The sequence below is a fragment of the Cyanistes caeruleus genome, chromosome 4 (assembly GCF_971803275.1).
Source record: "Cyanistes caeruleus chromosome 4, bCyaCae1.hap1.1, whole genome shotgun sequence".
NCBI classification, from domain to species: Eukaryota; Metazoa; Chordata; class Aves; order Passeriformes; family Paridae; genus Cyanistes; species Cyanistes caeruleus.
The window spans coordinates 45,129,395-45,141,518 of NC_141704.1; the positions used below are offsets into that span (position 1 = coordinate 45,129,395).

The 12,124-nt window shown below is 37.7% G+C and overlaps 1 protein-coding gene across 14 annotated transcripts in view; it reads left to right on the forward strand.

Annotated features, from left to right (window-relative positions):
* Positions 1 to 12,124, forward strand: part of NAP1L1 (nucleosome assembly protein 1 like 1) — a 28,003-nt gene that overhangs the window by 1,480 nt on the left and 14,399 nt on the right. The window contains exon 1 of one of the 14 annotated variants that reach the window (XM_086884273.1): positions 9,059 to 9,192. The exons of 12 other annotated variants lie outside the window; for them this stretch is intronic. The gene's annotated coding sequence lies outside the window, so the exon portion shown is untranslated. Of the gene's footprint in view, positions 1 to 9,058; positions 9,193 to 12,124 lie in introns of those variants that run through there. One more of the 14 variants, XM_086884279.1, reaches the window with a different exon arrangement.

Here is a 12,124-nt window from a genome sequence, read left to right on the forward strand (position 1 = left end):
GGCAGCTCCCGCGCCCTGCCTTAGGGTAAAGTGGTGTCCGGGAGTTCAACATGTCGCTTCTCCGGGTGCCTGTTAGCTGGTATCACCCAAATTAGTGGCCCCAAGGAAGGCTGAGAAACTACCTGGAAGATTTTGTAACTACAAGTGGAAGTATTACCTTGTGTTCAGCATTTATCTAGTAAATTTATCTAGTAAAGCATACTCCGTTCCGTATTGAATGTTTAGGTGTCTTATACTGCCAATACTTGTGAGGCTTTCAATTTTGAATAAAAAAACCTACCTCATTTGCTTGCAGAAAAAACCACAAACCTTTTTTCAAGCAACTGGTATAGTAATGCTACAGCAACACCTTCCACAGTTTATTTCCAAGCTCAATGCAGTTAGGTATATGTTTGATGCCCTGTTGAGATACACTTAACATTTCATATTGTAATTCATTTGTGGAGGGTAAGAGAAGTGGGCACGGTGTCTGAAAGATATGACGAATACTCTTCTCTGCTCGGCCCCTCTTGGGATTTTAACATCTGCTGGTAGATGCTACATTAATCAGACAGGAGATAGTGCCTGATAATTTTAATTACAGTCATAACATGAAACTTGAGAGAATACTTAAGGCCTAAGGCTGTGAACTGCTGAAGGTGGTTTTTGACAAAAATGTTAGTAGCATTTTAGCAGCCTTCTTGCTGTGCCCATTTTACAATGGTACTCTTTAAAGAATGAGAGAGGCACTGTACTTCGAAGCAGGCTGAGTGGTTTCCAGAAATTATATTAATCCCTAGTGGGACGATAGCATTTAAAATATACATACATGTAAATTTAAGTGACTTGCATGCTTCTCTACCAGACAAAAGTTGAGGCCTCTCAGGCTTTGGGTACCTGACACATTGATTAAGTGCTTAGAACAGACCACTGACACCTGAGCTTGTGTGTGTGTGTCCCACTTAGTCCTGTGAGAGTGATACATATTAGCAGTCTTACTGCCCTCCACATTTTCTGTGCTTTGTGACAAATCTTGGATATAATGAACTCTTGGTTTCTGAGGACAGAGTATTGTAGAATGTTGGTCCTGTGCACAGATGGTAGATTGGTGTTTTTCAGACTCCCGGTCTTTCTCTGACTTTGACAAGACTAGGAGGTGAGTGTTGGAAGCATGCAGAAGTACTGTGCTGCATCTGTGCTGCCAGCCCGGTGTTGCAAGAAGTGCCGAAAGTGCCAGATCTGCTGCAGCGCTCTCTGTTTACATATACACAGTAATGCTCCCACCATCATTGAGCATCATCTAGCCCCTGCTTCACTCAGAAACTAGTCCTGGAAGCAGCTGGGGGACTTGTTATGGTGACATGCTCACTAAACACTCTGGAGAGGGGTGGTGTGGTTTTTTCGTAGCTTTGAGCATGTGTGCACAAGCGAAACTGAAACCAAGGCGCTGTGGGTATGGTGTTATGAACCTTTGTTAACAGAGTTTTCACAACCCTGAGTGAGACCTGGATCTTCCAGGCTGAGGCCATGACCTCTAATACAGAACTCTACATCTATGTGGAAACTTTGGCTTACCCTGTACATTTGATAAAAACCTGTTTATTCACTGGACTCCTAAAAGTTAAAGCTCTTGTAACACAAAGAGCTCGACTCATCATGGCAGAAATTGTATTTCTTCAGGGAGTAAAATAGCTTGAGGGTATTAATTTCAATAGTGAAAAATCTTAGGGGGGAATAAGTCAAGAATATTCTGTTTTGAATTTTGGTTCTATCCTTTGGTGAAAGCCAGTTTATTCCAGTAGAACAACAGGTATAATGAACATCTCTCTGGTATCTTCACCTTTTTGCGAATGTAGTTGTAATGCAGTTCATCTTCAGGTTGTCGTGCAACACCTGCAAATGTGGCATATCTCTAACTAAGGGTTTGACTCTAAAGGAAACTGCAGGAATTGGATAGGTTACAGAGGATGGAGATGCAGGTGTTCTTTCAATGCCTGTTTATTTTTCTGCATCTGTATATACATTCAGTGGAACTTCAGCTCTGTGATTTTCCATGAGCTGGAGTGCTTTGGTATTTGTGGGATACTAATAGCCATTTACACAGAAGACAGAACTTTGCAGACAGAAACAAGACTTTTAATGCTGGTTTTATTTTAGTACAGCTGAAGGAAGGGTCTTCTCAACTGGTCTGGGAAACTGCATTCCATCGAGCTTCTCCTTAGAGAAGCGGGTACTAAATGATGGAGTGGAACTTCATAGTATGTGTTTAATCTGGGGAAGGGTTGTGATGATGGGTTTAATGCTTATAGGTCAGCATTATTTTCATTTGTAAATAACGTAGTGTTCAAAAGTGATTATAATTAAAGCTAATTCAATCTGTTTCTCACTCAGCTCAGAGGTTAGTGCATTTTCTCATCACCCAACATTGTTAATCTGGAGAGCAGGTCTGGTGTCATAATGTATTTGTCTAGAAAACCAGACATGCCCGGAAGGCATCACAGAAGTTGCTTGGGGATTCATTTGATGACCTTCTGAAAAATTAAGCATTTAGAAGCAACATGTGAGGGCTTTGAGGGCTTCCTACACTAAATGATTCTGTTATTTTCTGAATCAGCAAAGTAAATGCAGGCGGAAAAATCCTAATTAGTGATGTGGCCTTGTGTATTTGGTCATAACTTTTGACCATAAGTTTACCAGGACCATATATTGCAGATTAAAACTAAAGTTGCATTAAAAAAAAAAAAGCTTGCTAATTTACCTTTGATACTCTAGAATTGCTTAAAGATATAAATAATGTAAGATATGAAGGAACTTGTATTTTCCCAAAAGATTAATCTTTTAAATGAACTACTTCTCAAAGGTTAAACTTCACATCTTTCCTAGATGGAAAGCTGTTTAGATTTTAGTACAGGAATATAGAGATGCATTTGGGGGCTGTGTGCTTAAATGTACATCTGCACAGATGTGATTTGCAATGGTGATATCTCAATTTAAATCTTAACTTGCCATAATGAATAGGCAGTTTTCTCATCAACTGTTTCACCTGGTCTTTGAGAACTATAGAACAAAGTACTACCAGTTTCTTCTTGGTAGGTTTTTATGTTCAAAAGGTGAAAGCAAATTCTAGATACAAAAATGTTGTGGTTTTGGATATACCTGTAGCTTTGAATGTAATGACAATTTTACATTTATTCTTTAAAAAACTATCACTACCACCACCCAAATATCAAACAATGAAGAAACCTTCACCTGAAACACGAGAGGTACTAGAATGAGCCAAGTATTGGAGATTCTTGTTAAGATACTTAACTAAGAAGGTGCCTGAAATCTGGAATGAACAAACCCCATGACTTCTAAGACCCAGGTTTGAAACATAAGTGCTTGTTATCTTTTCTGACCATCTGCACTGTGGTTGGTTCAATCCACTAGTTTATTTAGGGATTGTTTATTATGCAGTGTTTCAAAGTAAGCAGAAGCAGTTCTTTCAGATTTCTTGTGGGATGACTTGCCCATGACGGAAATTTTTGGTTTAGTTCAGGCCCTAATTAAAAACCTGACATTTTGAAAAGGCGAGTTGAGGAACACAGGGAGGGTACATGAAAAAAAACCAGTTCCTATTGAAACCAAGTTTGAATCAATTCTTTTAATGTATGTATTTTTTTGTCATTTCTTGTTGCTCTCCTCTCAAATATTATTAATATAAAATGTGAACTGCTTCTGTTCAGGTATTCATTCCTGTTGCTGGGTCCTTAGCTGAGCTAGTTCCTCTCTTCAGTGTTGAACAGTGAATACAGTATTTTCATTAAGGATACATTGCTGAAGTGCACATGATCATATTTTGTATTGTGTGTTTTAGTCACCATTCATTTCAGATCTTGCCACTTCTGCATGTTGAGTAGACGTCTTCAGTGGGCTGCATGCCATTATATATGTCTTTACATAGCAGGTTTTCGACCCTTTGAATTCTAAAGTAGTTGGAATTGCGTCTTTTTATTTGTTACTTTAGAATTCAGTACTATTTATTTTACCTCACTTGGGTCAGCCTTTTATGCAGTTGTTAATTTGTGATACTACCGTTTTGGAAATTACTCATCTTTGAATGTTTAAGTGTAAGCTGGTATGGCGCTTTACGCTGTTTATTGTGTGTGCAAGGTGGCTTTTTTGAAACATGCTTGCTATGTTGTAACTGGTGAGATCTTCATGACACAACCTCTTAATTCTTTTACCACCATCTTCAGTGTTTTGGAGGTATCACTACTGGTGCCAAAGGCAACCAGGAGTGAAATTTACACAAGAGTATTTCTGAAGACAACTTTGTAAACAGTGCTCAAGTTCGATGGTTCAAGTTCTCTATAGCCCTACTACATGTTTGCAATTGCTTTTTAAACAGCACCTGTATTCATTTAAAGGTGACTGGCTGAAACCATAACCATGGGCATTTTTCTGTTGGGTCTTTAGTGGCAGTTGTAACATCTCGTCCCAACAGCCTCCAAAATGTGTTAAAGTCGTGGTTGTATTCTGTTTTTGTAGTGCACACTAACGTTTTAGTTGAAAACTGGGTGTTTTAAAGTTGGTAGTTTAGTAGTGGCCTGGTTTCCATGGAAAAAATACTGATCAGAAGTTAACAAAGAAGTTGCTAAATACATTTTAGGAATTTCATAGGCTTCTTGGTTAGTAAATGAATTTAAAATTGCATTCCAGATGTTCTAGCAAAAAGCGCACTTCTGAAACCTGTACATATTTTTCAGTGTTTTTAAACTTTCCTTTCACGTAAGGATGCTTAGAAGTTTTTGAAGTCAAATTGGATAAAAACTTGAATGCTTCAGCCTGTGAGTTTTGCAGATAGCAATGTAATTGCCAATACGGTTGTGTTTGATTATGTGGTGATCTTGGCAGCCAATTAATGCTCTTTCCCATTGTTTGATGTTGTGGCATGCACAAGTTGTTTTTCAGTTTTTTTTAAGCTGTCATGAGTGTACCCTGCTACCTGAAGAACTTTGTTAAAACACAATTATTTTTTTATTACTTTGCCACTTTTTAACAACCTCGGTACTTGTACCAACATGAACTGTATTGAGAAAGACTGTCTTGGGAAATTTCAAAAATTTCTTTATACATAAAGACTTTGATTTCAACCCTCTAGGATGGCTGCTGTTCTTCCCGTTATCCGTGATGGAAAGTAAAAGCATAAAAAGCTATACTGAATAGCTTGTTTTAAAAAAAAATATTAAAAAAAATCCTCGTTATTTTTTTCCAGGTTTGGATTTAAACTTGTTACTTTTCTAATAATGAAAGATTGTTCTATGTAGAAGTTGTTAGGTTTTCTGATACAGAATCTTGGCATTCAGAACAAAGGCAACATTGCATGCTAATTACTCTATTTTTAGAACATGATCAGGGAGCTCAGGTCAGTAGCATAGACAAGCATGCAGATATAATTTTGTCATGATTTTAATTTGTGATTTTGTAGTTGATCTCCTTGGTATGGAGGTTCTTTTCTGCTGAAAGAGTAAACAGAGATTATCCAAAAAGGAGTAAAAATACTACAGAGAGAAGAGTTCAATATTTGTTGATTGAATACTCATTTCCTGATTGAAAAATTAGTTCAGGGGAAAGCTTAGAATGGATTTCCACATGAACAAAAACAAATACTGCAGTTACTAATAGCTGAGTAATAATATTACTTATATATATTATCCCTCTGATTTGTTTTGCAGAATTAGACTTTTTCCCATCAACTGGCATTCTCATACAAGTGTAAGGTACTTTTAAGTTGAAATGTGGCAAATGTTTTCATGCTGAAACATGTATACTTGTATTGTTCAGAGGTCTGCAAGCACTCGTGAAATAGTTGCATTGGCAAATGGCTGAAGTTGATGCTTTTACCTCAGGAGTTATTAGGGAATGCAAAAAATAGCACTTGAAGGGGAGAGAGCAGTTTCAATTGTATTGTGTTACTTGGTGTTCAGCATTATCATGTTTTAGTGTTCTTTTGTTCTCTGCAGCCAGATTCTGAATTTTGCTGCATTACTGTAAGCAAGATGTAGCAGTACAGTTTCACAGTAACTTCAAACTTGCTTTACCCTTTTCCCGAGTTGTTCTGGAAGGTACTAGCCTGTGACAGGCTGTTTCTTGACCCTGCTGTTACTATTGTAACTGAAGATTTAACACTGTACAAAGAAATGCTTTGAACATTTTTTAACTTTGCTGTCATTTAGATGTTGATGAAAGGAAGGGGGTATGAGGTTATGCATAGCTAAGGAAGAACTACAATAAGCTTTTCCAGCAGGGTTTACTTTTTCTGATTTGAAGATCATTCAGAAGAGAAACTGGGTGTTCCCTTTATGAAAGGAATGTATCTCATGTGGTGATATGAATGCTTCCCATCTTGGATATATAAGCTCACGTATGTAGCTAGAAGTTCTGAGTGTGTTTCGTGAAACGCTGCTTCTTGTCTGAATTTATTGTCCTTTTCTGCTTTGTCAGTTCACCTTACTTCAGCTTCTGCTAAAGATTCCTATGTATTGCCATTGCCAGTTAGCATTTCTGCTGTTAACTGTGCATGTCTTGTTAACCTGGGAGAAGAGACCACTCCCCACCCAACAAAAGTCTCCTTTTGGGTTGTAATAGGGAGTGATGAAGTCTCCCCTCAGGATGATAACAGATACAATATCTCCTTGTTTGATGTCCAGTTTTCATGCTAGTGGTAATGGATGCATGAATTTGGTCTCACAAGTAAAAAGGAAACACTCTGTCTTCTGCTTTTTCCCCCTTTTAAAATGATATTTTAACCAATACATTATTCAATTGCTTATTTTTGAAGAAGAGCTAAATGTTCTCCTAATTCCTACAGAACTGTATGATCTTTTCTCTCATAACAATTTTCCTACCCAGTGATTGCTACCATAGCTTCTGCTAACACATTTGGAATGAGTGATGCATTTTTTGGGTTGTAGTACCAAGGCATTTGAAGTGTGAAACTATATACCATGTACCATGCACTTTTTAAACAGTTCACTCAGTTCTCAGAGAATTGTTTAGGTTGGAAAAGACCTTTAAGATCACTATGCAGAGCATCTGAGCTCTTTAAAGTTACAAACTTCTGTTAGAGGTTTTGTGCAAACTACCTCAGACAATTACTTGGAACATCTGCAGTCAAAGAGTGTTTTCTAATGGATCTCTACACTATTTTAATTTGTTTTCTGTATTTAATGATGATTATTTAAGGAGAAATCTTACAAGTTGTTCTTAAGTTCTAGGCAAGAACATTGCAGTGAATGTATCACTCTTGAGTTTCCCAGTCTTTAGTGAGAGTTGAACTTGTATGATGTAATTTGTCTGACACCTTTGGTTTCTGCACACATTGCAAATAGTTTACCAGACTTAATCCTGATGATTTTTTAAATACAACTAGCTGTCTGCCAGACGGACCTCTCTTTCCTTCACTGACATCTGACTTAGTTCACCACTTGGTTTGTTACCTTCTGTTGTAGCTTCTGAGTCCCACATAGGGCTCATTTGTTTTAAGTATTTTCTGTTAATGTATTGCTTTCAGTTGCTCAAGGCTTGCCAGGGATAGGAAGAGGCTGATATGCTATTCTGTGGACAAGTTGACTTGTATTTGTAGTGCCCTCAATTACTGACTTCTGAGGAAATCAGTTTGGACAAAAGAATAGTTTATTTTAAAAATGTGACATAATAAGGCTTGGCTGTAGTTTGGGTCTGATAGACTTAAAAAAACCATTCGTGACTCCTAAACAACTTGAAAAATTTATTTTAATTTGTAGAGGTAATTGTGTGAGCAATTTGTCTAGAGAAGGAGAAGAGGTGTTTCCTGAAGGGAAGGGTATGGGTACTCTTTGTGGCATGGTATGCTCAGAGATGCTGAACATCTGAGATGTGTTGTCAGCTTGCCAGCCTTGGGGCTTGTGCAGAAATGCTGTTGTTTTGCTGGAGGAACTGTGTCTCAGGAATGTTTCGCTGCCTCAGCTGTCTTGTAGTTCACCTCGCTGTGACCTGTCTTCCTGAGGGTGAGCGGATGTCCGGGTAATCTAATAGCGGTGTGCTTACTTGGGACATGTAAAGCTGATCTAAAACAGAAAAGGCTTCTCACCAAAGCCAGCATCCTAGCTGTAACATGGCTGGTGCCTCTGTGCAAATTCAGATTAGTTTCTGGGTGGATAAATGAAAGATCAGGAAGTGCTGAACATTTAAGAGTGTATTTCTATCTTCACTTATGCAAAATCACTTAGTGAGGAAATGATAACCCTTGAAAACTGAAAGCTCACTAATGACTAACTTGAGGATGAACACATGAGTGTTCTGCATGTATCAAACTCCATTTCTTGGGAAACATGACAGTTTAACAAGACCAAGTGTCCTTTAAGCCTAATTAAAATAGCAAAATGTCACGGCTTTGATAAGTTTTAAATTTTAGTGGATTTTTGCTAATTTTTAGTAATTCTGCAGGATTCAAAACTGAGGGTAAGCTGATGCTGAATTAAGTCTTCTAACCTTTCCATTTTGATAGAGAGCATGCTTTCTTGTGATGGCAGGCAGGCTTAAGTTACCTGTATGAAAGAGGTTTTAAATTTGAACCTTTAGGAAACTTGCAGTATAGCTTGCTTTTCTATATTTTTCCTTTTTTTTTTTTTTTTTTTTTTTTGTAGCACGAACTTCCTACACATTCTCTTTCAAGCCTTGAAAAGATAACTGTTGCTTTTCTTTTGCATATTTTTACAATGAACAGCAAAACATTTTAAGTGAAGCCTGTGGGCACCTACAGCTATGGTCACCTGTATTTGACCATAATGCAGTCTACTGCATTCAAACAGTTAGTGGCTGTAGCAGTTTAAGTAACAGGGAAATAAAATATTTTACTAGTAAGGTTTTTTGCATGCTGGCTTTATACAGGGATGTCGACTACCCTTTATTTGTGCTCATAAGCCTCTTCATGCAGTCAGGAGGCCCAGATTCCAAGCAGTATTAGTCCAAAACAATCACCTAGACAGTGAGGCCTGAAGTAATACACCAGATGTATCCATGTTTGTTATAATCCTGCATTGATAACTGGTGAACTGGTATCTCCCTGGCATTACTTCAGGGAGTGACACTAGTGATTTTGTTGCTCACATGCCAAGATGCAGCTGCTGTTGATGAACCTAAATGCACCTATGAGTGAGAACTGGGAAGGACAGCTGTGTCTTATGGAAGGTGGAGTGATATGAGTTCTATATTTGAATATTTAGTGTTGGGGAGATACTGCAGTGATGTATTCTAATGGTACTTATTGATTGTAGTATATAGTGTACTTGAAACTCTGAAGACTAGACCAGGACCTTGAGCTGGGCATTGAGCAGAGATAGTGGAGGTTGTTTGCCCTTAAGTAATGCATTTTCTCAGTGCTTTTCTGCAGTGTTTTTTTTCTGTTTGGGTTTTTTTTTTTTTTTTTTTTTTCCGCCAGTAGAGCTGTGTTTGCAGAGAAGCTTATGGTTATTTAAGTAAATTACAGTAAACAAAATGTGATGCAACTACATCTTTTTCATGCTAGTGGGTTGCACAGATTAGCTTAAATGTCTGCCAGCATAGTTTTCTTGGCAGTGCCTTGTAGTCTTCTTACTCAAAAACAGTTGTCTAGAGCTGGCAGATAATTGTCATGACAGACACTAGTATCTTCTCAGTTTGCAGAAGAACTCTTCCAACTGTGTATATTCTGATACTGAGTTGTGTAAAAAGGTGGAGGGAAGATTAAAGGATGGGACATGAAAAAGGCTGCTGCAAGGAGAATAGGAAAAAATTGGATGAGGGAGAGAAATACGCTAGAGGGATGCTCTGAACTTGACAGCTGCTTTATACAGTCTATTTTAATTTAAAAAAAAAATCTTTGAAAAATGTTATTCAAAGTCTTTGAGTAAACTGGGCCATAATTTGAAAACATACAGTGCTTGCATGGATTGTTTAAGAGCCAGAAAACAGAGGGAGATAACTGCCCATTGCAGTGAGGAGAGAGAGGCAGACCCTGGAGTCCCACGGGGTGCTGCAGTGAGATGAATGCATGGTCAGAAGTGATCTTTGAAAGAGGATGAACAGCAAAAGAATGGATGAAAGTTCGAGATGACAAGTAGTTACTCAGAGGTGAAAACAAGGGCCCAGTGAGGAATTCAGTAACACAAGACTGCTGGTGAAACTTCTGCTACACAGTTGCATCGTGTAGAAAAATCTTAGATCTGATCTCTGAGCTGAATATTGCAACTCAGAAGCTTGAGTGATATTGTCAGCTTGCCTGCGTGGTTTTGGGGAAAACAAGGACTAGCTTCTGAAATAAAAAATTGTTATGACATTATCAAATACCTGCACTTCTGAGCCAGTGTTTTTTTCTGAATGTAATAGAAAGCCGGAAGTGTTTCTGAGGGAATTCTTACTGTATCATTGCTTTTTTTCCAAGGCATTGGAAATGTTGGAGATGGGCTGGATGCTTCTTAAAAGTTTTTAGGCATAATTTGTTTATAGCCAATCTTATCTTCATTTAGCAAAAAAGTGTTTAAATGAGCTGTGGAGGTTGGTCTCTTTCAGAAAACCTCTAAGGTGTTTCAGCTGCTGTTTCATCTAGCCCACTGACTTGGAGAGACCACAGGGTTTGTGCTGTCACTGGTCACACTTTGTTGAAAGAACTACCTTTTGTTTTATGGAAATTGAAGCTTTTTTTGATAGGGAGAACAGAGAAAGGAAATGCTGGTCTCTAAAAGAAGCATCACCGTGTTGCATATGCAGAAAAATTATGAAAGGCAGGTGAGCTGTGCATCTTGTGTTCTTTTGCACAGCAGTGCTATCAGTCTCCTTGAAATGGTCCTGCATTAAAAAATAGTTAAGAGGAAGTGTGTAAGGAAAAAGTTACCTATTTTTCATGGATACAGTGTTGTGTTCATCAGAGATAATGCTGTTACATTGCTCAAGTAAAACAGGGACCTCTGAGAGTTGTAATTGTAGCATGCTTTCAGTTTCTGTAGGTCTTCAGTCCATGCTATCTTTGAGAATGGTATTCAAAGGAGAGTCTTTGGAATAGTTATAGGGAATTGTTACACGTGTAAAACTGAAATTACGAGACATGCAAATACCATCTGAATGAGTTAAGGATATTGCTGCAATTCTTCTTACTGAATTGTTAGATGTTCTTTGGTTTATAGCACTGCTGTCTTCTATTTATTAGCAAATACTGTATTATTTTTCTGAAACAGATGGACAAGTACTTGGTTCTCAGGTTTTTCTACGTATTAGGGAATTGAATCTTTTTGATTATGTTCTAGATCTTTATTTAGCACCATAAAATTGTGGTCCTAAGTGAGGACATCAGATACTGCCTTTCCATGTAATTGTTGGGAAGTAGTTATGATACCAGAAAAAATATATTTAGAGTATATTGACATAAAATTTAGGTGTTTAGTTTTGAAGTTTAGATTCTAATATGTTTCTTCATATTGACTGTTAATATCCTGATCTTACTGAGATTGTGTTTTTGTGCTACACTTTGGACAGATCAAATGCAGTTTTCACTTTTTCTGGAAAACATTCATCCAACACTTTGCTAAAATTACTATTGAAGGCATTGTAAGGAGTTGAAATTCCTGAAGGAAACTTGAATTTGTTTAGTTTACAGGACAGCAGGTAAAATGGAGACTCTAAAGCATCGGTTTCCTTGCTTTCTTGGCCAACAGATTATTCCTGGTAGTTGGAGCTTGCTGAGTTACTGGCAGATGGTAGTAACGGGACAGTGTTTTCTTGTGCATGGTATTGTCTTAGACTCCAAGTTTTCTAAAACATCTTTTTTGAGACTAGACTCCCAAGTACTGTTTTGCTGGTAGAAAATGTTACTCATTTTATAATATGTTTGAGAACATAGGTTCTCCATGGTATGCAAGATTTGCAGTAGTCCCAATATTAAATGTTTCTAGTTACTGTGTATGGAATATGTTTATGATTATACTGAGAGATTTAAGAAATTTATGACCATTCAGGACATGAGAATTATTCATGTTAAATGGCCTGGAACCAATGATTTTGGTAAAATGTAATATTGTGGATATTCTGAGGAACTACTTGGATTGGTTTTGCAAAGTTGGGATTGAAAGTAAAGCCACAAAAAGGCCTC